The 8,916-nt window shown below is 41.3% G+C and overlaps 1 long non-coding RNA gene across 1 annotated transcript; it reads right to left on the minus strand.

Moving 5' to 3' along the window:
* Nucleotides 1-833: 833 nt before the first annotated feature.
* On the minus strand, nt 834-2,251 carry LOC112139683. The gene is made up of 2 exons (XR_002918039.2): nt 1,597-2,251; nt 834-1,170 (listed from the first exon to the last, which is right to left on the minus strand). It is a non-coding gene; the product is annotated as an uncharacterized LOC112139683 (long non-coding RNA).
* Nucleotides 2,252-8,916: the final 6,665 nt, after the last annotated feature.

The following is an 8,916-nucleotide window of genomic DNA, read 5'->3' on the forward strand; positions in this document are numbered from 1 at the left end:
AACAGTCAAAGGTTTTACCTTCACATCAGTCATCAACAGGTAAAGACTGTTGCTGTTACGGTAAAATTGTGTAATCCTTATTAATTATTATTTATGTAGCCATACTTTTAGATAACACGTAACAACTTTGGTTAAAACAAAATTAAATAAATATTGATGACATGCAACAAACGTTTGACATATTAGAAAAATGGCAGCCAATGTTATATTCTGGTCTTCATTCGTGAAACACAACACAGAATACGTTAACTTTAGCCAACATTGATGTACTTTTTATTAACTCAGGTGGGTCTCATCATACAATGCAGCACAGGTGCATGCTCTCATTCATTTCTACCTCTGGCCCATTTTTGGCGAAACACACATAGACAACAATAGTTCCTATTGTTACAGCCTGGACCATTCTAAACCAGACTGGACCGTACCGTACTGTTCAGTGGAAACAGCTTCAGAGTCTCACAAGGTTCTTTCTGCTGCTTGTTGTCGACTGATCTGCAAACTGCACATTTGGCAACAAAGGTCTTAATCTGCTCATTCATTCCAGGCCAGTATACACATTCCCTCACTCTTCTGAGGCAGCCTTCAGCTCCAAGATGAGAGGCGTGTATACGTTGAATTATGTCTTTTCTCAATGAATCTGGAATTATGTCTCGTTCACCTCTGAAAATTACCTTGAAAACCTAGTGTAACCCTTAAAGCCTGGATAAACAGGGGTATCTTAATCTACAATTTCTACGTTCAGGGTTTCTAATACTTTAGGTCTGATTTCTAGGTTTGTAGGAGATTGGCTGGCAAAAAAAACCCTCCAACTTCAATAAGAACACCAACTCGCATTCAGATAACAAACACACATTTAATTTAACAAAAAAATATATACATTTTCTCCGGTTTTAAGTTTGATGCATCATTTATCAGTTTATTTGTTTTTCTCTTTTCTGTCAGGCCTGACCAAAAAAAAATTGAAATAGTTCTCTGAGATCTCAGGATAAAAAATTGAAAAAAAGAAAGGGGATCCTTAAAAATCAATTCAATTCCTGTTACCGCGCTCCTGCTTAACCTTCTGATCCAGGATGTCCAGATTCCCCGAAATTCAGACGCGCAGAATCCCGTCCCTGGATGGTGCACTTTGGATCTTCAAGGAGAGTCCAGCATAGGAAAAAAAAAAACAGTCTGCACACAAGTGTGCAGAACAATTACTGAATTTGCAAAATAAAAAAATAAATAGCTAAAACAAATGTTTACTTACACGGTTCCAAATAAGTTCTGAGTGTACTTACAAATGAAAAAATATAATTCCTCCAACAACAGAATACATACATATAAGTGCATCAAGATAAATTGCACATAAAAAGTAACAAAAGAAAATTCACTTCACCCCACGTGCAGGTCTGCTAGCTTGTGCAACGTGGCAAGCAAAAAGAATGTAGCTATGCTAGCTCATGGTACACTGTAATCAATTATTTCCTCCAAAAACAAATCCTGACTGGTTTTTATTTATTACAGCAACATGCACTCATTTGCATAATCTGAATCTACATGTCCGTTTCCCTACAGCACGTCCATACAGTTTAACTGGAAATTAAAACTCCAACTCACCAGGATGTTCAAAGAAAAAGCAAAACGTTCATAGGAAAAAACCTCTGGAGTTGTTCAATAAGATTCTTCTCCCGAATCGTGCTGGTCTGCACAGGTTGTCTGCTCGGCTTCTCACAAATAAAATGTGCGACAACTCTTTTTCCTCCGTTTCAACGGGGCTACCTGCAGGGCTTTGGTGCGTTTAAGGACCATCGGAAAATACAGCTTTTAGCGAAAATTCAGCCTTTAGAAATAGCTATAGTAGTTGTTCTGGCTCCAAAAGAGGAATGGGTTAGGCCCTAAAATAACCATGGGTTACACTAGCTCGTCTTGAAAAGAGAAATATAGGCTGATCTGACTTTGAACTTTTGATTTCCCTTTTGGCCAACCTTGACTTACTGTTTCTTTGAGCATTTGGAGTGTTGCATCTTGCTCTCTTGCAAAGCGAATTGCACTTAGTCTTTGTTCTGATATTGGCAGATGCTGTAAAATGTTCACTGTCTCTATTTCTGCTTTCACAGAGTTGTAAGAAGAATGTTCTGGCAGATAGGCTCTGCTTAATGTGTCAGCCAACAGCATGTCCTTTCCTGGCACAAAAACCACATTTACATCATACTTTTGGATCCTCAACATCATTCTTTGTAGCCTCTTGGGTGCCCTGAGAAGAGGTTTCTTGACAATATTCTAGAGTGGCTTACGGTCACTCTGAACTGTGACTCGAGGACCATAGGTGAACTGGTGAAATTTCTCCATGCTGAAAACATGAGCTAAAAACTCTTTTTCTATTTGGGCATAGCCTCTTTCAGTCTGTGTGAGCGCTCGACTCGTGAAGGCGACAGGCTTGCCTTTTTGCATGAGCGCTGCTCCCAACTGTATCTGAGGCATCAACCTGGATTTTGAGTTCTTCTTCTGGACTGTGGTACCTCAGAACAGGAGCATTGGTAATGATTTTTTTCAGGTTTGTGAATGTATCCTCGTATTCTTTGTTCCAGTTCCATTCACATTCTTTGTGTGTAAGTTTTCTCAACACCTCACACTGGTCAGGGAGGTGTGAGCAGAGCTTTGCTAAATAGTTCACCATTTCTAAGAGTCTTTAAAACTAATTTGACACCGGCAGGCTGTGGCATTTCATTGATGGCTCTCACTTTTTCCGGATCTATCTTTAATCCATCAGCTGTTAGAAGATGTCCGATGTAGGTGACTTCTTTTTGACGCAGTTTCATTTTTTCTGCATTTAGCTTGATGTTCTTCTGTCTGCATCTGCTCAAGAACAGTCTTAGTTTCTCATCATGATCATGTTCAGCAGCTTCCTGCATTTCCCCTTGGCCTGTGATCAACATTTCATCTGCGATTATGTACAGACCAGGCAGATTCTCCAGTGCCTGCGTCAACTTCCTCTGGAAGATCTCTGGTGCGGTACAGATTCCCATTGGTATTCTGAGCCAGCGATAACATCCAAATTGGGTAGAAAATGTTGTCAGCTGGACTCCTCTTCCAGTTTGACATGCCAGAATCCACTTTTTACATCACACACTGAAAATTTGAACTTTGGACAGATCAGGGAGAATATCTTCAATAGTTGGCAAGGGGAAATGGCTGCACTTTAGTGCTTTGTTTAAGAGTCTTGAGTCAATGCAAACCCTTGGTTTCCCATTTGATTTCTGGACAACCACCCTAGCACTAATCCAGTCTGTGCTTCGCTCTACAGGTGAGATTATTTCTCTGCGCTCCAAGTCTTGTAGTTCATCTTTGAGTGGTTTCATCATTGCTACAGGAACATGTCTCTTTGGTAGCTGCACAGGTTTAATGGACTTATCTACTTCAACTTGGTATAGTCCATCCAGACATCCATCTCCAGTAAACACATCTGCATACTCTGTTTTTATCTGTTCCAGTGTCCACTGTTCCTTTGAAGGAGTCTGTGTCGTGACAATGCTGTCTATTGCCATAATGTTTTCATTCATTGTCTCACTCGTTCTTTTACCCAAAAGAGGCACAGAGCAGTTTTCATTCACCACTTGGAACTCCAGCTTGTAAAGTTTCTGGTTCCGAAGGTTTCTCAGCTTCAGTTTGCATTTTCCTAGTGGTCTAAGCTGGGTTTTGTTGTGCATTACTAGAAGTGTCTTTGCGTCTTCCAGTCTTGTATCAGGATTCAGTAAGTTAACTGGGATAACATTGCAAGTAGCACCACAGTCTATTTGGAATTTTACAAAGTCTTTGCCCAACAGCATGCCACCTAAAAGTTTAGTTTCTGCTACCTTTTTAGCATCTGTTGCATTCTGTGCATCTGACCCCGTAACACACAGGATTTCTTTGTAGCCATCACTGTCACACTTAGCCACATTATGCACTGATCTCCTTTAACTGTGTTCTGCTCACATTTTACGAAATGGTTTTCTTTGCCACATTTTTGCATTTTTTCCCATAAGCTGGGCATTTCTCCTTATTTCTATCATGTGTTTTTTCACAAAACTTGCAGTCTATGACTCTGTCTCTGACGTGCACCCCCTTGCACTGCATGCACCTCTTCCATCATTAATCCAGAAATTGCTTGCTGTTCTCTCGCGACAGCTCCGTGGCTCTGCACAGCTGCACGCATGTGTCCAGATCTATATTTTCCTTACGCAGCAGTCTCTCTCTCTCTCATTTGTGCATTGTTAATTCTGTGTCCTGAATAAAAATCTCTCTCTCTTAAAGTCTCTTAAAGTCCTGAAATTGCACAATTTGGTCAACAGCCTCAACTCATTGACTCACCAGCACTCTGGTTCCGTGAGAAAAACTTGTAGCGTTCCACCGTCTCATTTGTCCCCGGACTGCAGTGATCATCAAACTTTCCAATTATGTCCGCGATCTTCCCCGCATCCCACGCCGATTCACCCATCACTGTCTCCAGAAGCTCATGTCCACTTTCTCCAATGAGATAGCAAACAGCTTAACTTTTGTTTTCTCGTCGGCGGCGGGAACAGTTAGATTCACATAAGGAATTAAATCGTCTCTCCAGTTCTTCCAAATCCGTGAAAGATTACTGGACTCAAAGCAGAGCGGTTGAGGAGGTTTCAGACCTTCCATGGCTTCACGTGCTGTGGGTCTCCAATTTTCCCACGGGTTAAGACGCTGCAAAAAACTCCATCGCTATCTTTCAAAAAAATTCTTCGTCACTGCCACCATGTTATATTCTGGTCTTCCTTTGTGAAACACAACACAGAATACGTTAACTTTATCCAACAGGGATGTACTTCTTTGTAACTCAGGTGGGTCTCATCATACGATGCAGCACAGGTGCATGCTCTCATTCATTTCTGCCTCTGGCCCCTACCGGGCGGGACACATAGACAACAATAGTTCCTATTGTTACAGCCAATTTCATTTGCTGAACTCTTGCTTTTTGAGCTTTTTTACCAAAAATCTAATACTTCTTTTTTTAAAGTGGATAACCTTTGTGTACAATACTAGTACTCCAGTCTTTAACATGGTTTTCATGCAAACATCTCCAACTGATTTGAAACACGAGGCTCATTTATACGCAGTAGTTTATGAAAAAACAAAACAATGACAATTAATCTTGAAACTTAAACAATAAAAATATTTATTAATGGCTTTGATCTGGATTGCTTTCAAAACTATTTTCTTCCAACAGATTTTAATATTCTTGAGTAGCTTTTAAAAACAACCCAGAAACTAATTTATTGAGAATATTTTTTAAATCATAATTTAATGCACAACCTGTTCCAGAGTTTTGAGCTTCTTGCTAACAGTGAAAATGGATTGTCAACATGTGGCCGCAGTGACATAAAAGGTGTGTTTGAGATGACTTGCGCCTCGCCTGAATATTCGGCGAGACTAAGCTGCTGCAGGAGGGGGCGGAGAAAGGCGCCTGAGATGAGGGTGAACAACAAGACTGTACGAGATCAAGGAGTTGGGGGTTGTCCTTAACATTCGGTTGAATTTTAATAAGCCACTCCTCCTAGTATGATCTGTGCTGTTGTGTCTTTTATATTATTTGGAACATTTTTCAGAGTAAAACAGATTTAAAAAAATAGCCGCGGGATTCTTTGCATGTGCACTGTCCAAAATAAACAGATAAAACAGAAAATAAAGTTGATTTTAAAGACAACAATAAAAAACATGACCACAGATTTTTTAAAATCTTGTTTATTTTTTCATCAGTGATTCACTACCTTCCAGAAAAAGTAAAAAAAATACACCGATGTCCTTCATTTAGCGCCAGTTATTTCACACCGAACTGCAAGAACTGTGTGGACACCGTTTCCCACAATGCATTGTTTTGTAGCCCTGAAGGCAGCTGGCAGCCAGTGCAGTACCTATTTTCTGGCTGCGCTGGCTTAGGAAGGTGCCTTGAACCCGTCCGTTTCCCGCGATACTTCGTGACGGCGCACATTTGATGTCGAGACAGAAACTAACCAGCATACACCGCGCTGCGGGCGATCTGCGCAGCAGCCTTGGTCATCTCAAACACGCTTATTGAGACACAACAAAGTGATGACGAAGGCTGCCTCTGTGACTGGCTGTAAAATTTGTTTAATGTTGCTTCCTCTTCACAAACTCCACAGTAGACAGTATCTATTTTACCCTTATTCAGGGGATGCTTTAATAAACTATTTTCTTCGACATTACAGGGACTCACAGTCCGCTTCCGGTGTCACACTCTCAACCCTCCGGGTGGAACTCAAAACTAATTCCTATTGCTACATGCCTTTTATTTTAAAACATTAAATAACTCAGGTTATAACAGTATCAAACTTAGACATGCCCCTTTTTTTCATGTTCTTCAAAATAAAGTTATTTTCTTCAAATTAAAATGACAATCTTTTCTACTCAGATTTTCTTGTTTCAAAAGAAAATTACTTTCTTTTGTAATAACATTAGATTCTTTTCCCCTCACACTTTTTTTTTTTTCAACAAAAATTTCTATAAGCAAATATTAACAGTTTAACTGCAAACATAGTCTTTCAGGTATCATGGCTGGTGAACGACACGTCCTGACTCTGTGGTGGTCCTTTGTGGGTCCCCTTTGTTAGGCCCTGAGTCTTGGTCAACCGGTTCTGGTGCTGATGGTATCCTTAAGTCAACCTCCACAGCTCTTCTTAGATGGCGACGGTTCCTCTGCAGGACCCTGCCATTGTCCATCTCCACCTCATAGGATCGGTCTCCAAGTGTTTTGCACACTCTCGCCTTGTCCCATAAGCTGTGTGGTTCGAAAGGTTGAACTCTCACCGAGTCTCCTGGTTTCAAATTGTCCATGTCTCTTGCTGTGCGGTTGTAATATTTTGATTGTCTCTCCCTGTTCCTCGTCAGTCCTAGGTGGTTCTCTGTTACTTGGGGCTGTAAGAGACTGTTACTCATTGGAATGAGTGCTCTTGTTCTCCTGCTTAAAAGTCTCTGTGCTGGATTTGTGTCCAAACCTTGTGTTGGAGTGTTTCTGTGATCTAATAAGGCCAAATATGGATCTTGTCCAGCCAGTTTGGCTTTTCTCATAAGTCTTTTTGCCGATTTGACAGCAGACTCTGCCTTGCCATTGCTCTGAGGGTAACCAGGCGATGATGTTTTATGTTTAAAGTCCAATTTCTGGCTAAAGCTGTCAAACTCTGTTGAGCTGTACTACGACCATTTTCAGAAAAAACAACTTCAGGTATTCCCTGATGTGCGAAATGAGCTTTCAGTTTCCTAATCACAGTACTTGACTTTGTATCTGGTAGGTGATCAATCTCCCAAAAGTTGGAATAGTAATCCACTGTTATCAGGTACTCTCTACCATCAAAGTTGAATAAGTCTGTCCCAACTTTGGTCCATGGTCTGTCGGTGAGTTTGTGTGGTCTTAGTGTCTCTTTTTGTTGTTTAGCATCCACTTTTCGGCATATGTCACATTTTGCAATATACTTTTTGATGTGGTCGTTCATACCGTGCCAATAGATGCAGTCTCTGGCTCTTCTGAGGCATCCCTCTGTGCCGATATGTGTTGCGTGAATCCGCTGGGTTATTTCTGCCTGCAGCGCGTCTGGAATCACCACTCTTTCTCCTTTGAAGACCAGTCCATCCTGTGTGCTCAGCTCGTCCCGTATGGATTGGAATTGGGTTATTTCAGTTGGTACATCCTTTTTACAAGCTGGCCACCCGTTTTGTATTGTTTCTATCAGAGTTTGTAGTTTACGGTCAGTTTTTGTTCTGAGCGTATTTTTTCCATGCTCTCTGTTGAAACGGGTACATAATCTACCATGTTGACACATTCTGTCTCCAACTCTGTCTGACTTTTGTTGTTCCTTTCTTGTAGGTAGGCTCTGCTCAAGGTATCGGCTAGCAGCATGTCCCAGCCTGGAACATAGGTTATGTTTATGTCATATTTCTGCAGTCTCAACAACATCCTTTGCAGTCCTTTAGGCGCTTGCATCAGTGGTTTTTTGAAAATATTTTTCGAGCGGCTTATGATCTGACTGCACTCTAACAAGACGAGCGTATGTGTATTGGTGGAATTTTTCCATGCCAAACACAATGGCTAAGCATTCCTTTTCAATTTGTGCATAACCTCTTTCTGTGAGCGTTAATGCACGACTTGCAAATGCCACTGGTTTACCTTTTAGAGTCAGAGCAGCTCCCAGCCCTGTCTCACTGGCATCACACTGCAGTGTCAACTCCTCTTCTGGGCTGTAATATTTTAAAACTGGGACTTGTGTTATTTTTTTCTTTCAGTCTTTTAGAAGCATCTTCTTGCACATCTGACCATTCCCACAGGCTGTCTTTGTGAGTAAGTTGTCTAAGAGGCTCACAGTCCTCTGATAAATGTTTGTAAAATTTTGACAAATAGTTGATCATTCCTACCAGTCTCTGCACACCTTTTATATCTGTTGGTGCTGGCATCTCTGTGATCGCTCTCACCTTTTCCGGGTCAGCTCTCTGACCTTCGGCTGTGAGTAGATGTCCAATGTATGGAACTTCTCGTCTCCTGAGTTTGAGATTCTCCGCATTCAGTTTTATGTTTTTCTCTCTGCATCTTTCCAGAAAAAGTCTCAGGTTTCTGTCATGATCTTTCTCTGCTTCCTCCGTTGTATCACCTTTTCCTGTGATCAGAATATCATCAGCGATGACGTATGTGCCAGGTAGGTTCTCCAATGCTTGCATCAGTCTGCGCTGAAAGACTTCTGGAGCTGGGCTGATCCCCATCGGCATCCTCAGCCAACGAAAACGACCAAATGGTGTTGCAAATGTTGTGAGCTGACTTGACTCCTCCGTGAGCTTTACATGCCAAAAACCATGTTTCACGTCACATACTGTGAAGACCTTAGCTTTTGACACATCCGGCAGTATGTCATCTATTGTCGGTAGCGG

The sequence above is a fragment of the Oryzias melastigma genome, linkage group LG17 (assembly GCF_002922805.2).
Source record: "Oryzias melastigma strain HK-1 linkage group LG17, ASM292280v2, whole genome shotgun sequence".
Lineage (NCBI taxonomy): Eukaryota > Metazoa > Chordata > Actinopteri > Beloniformes > Adrianichthyidae > Oryzias > Oryzias melastigma.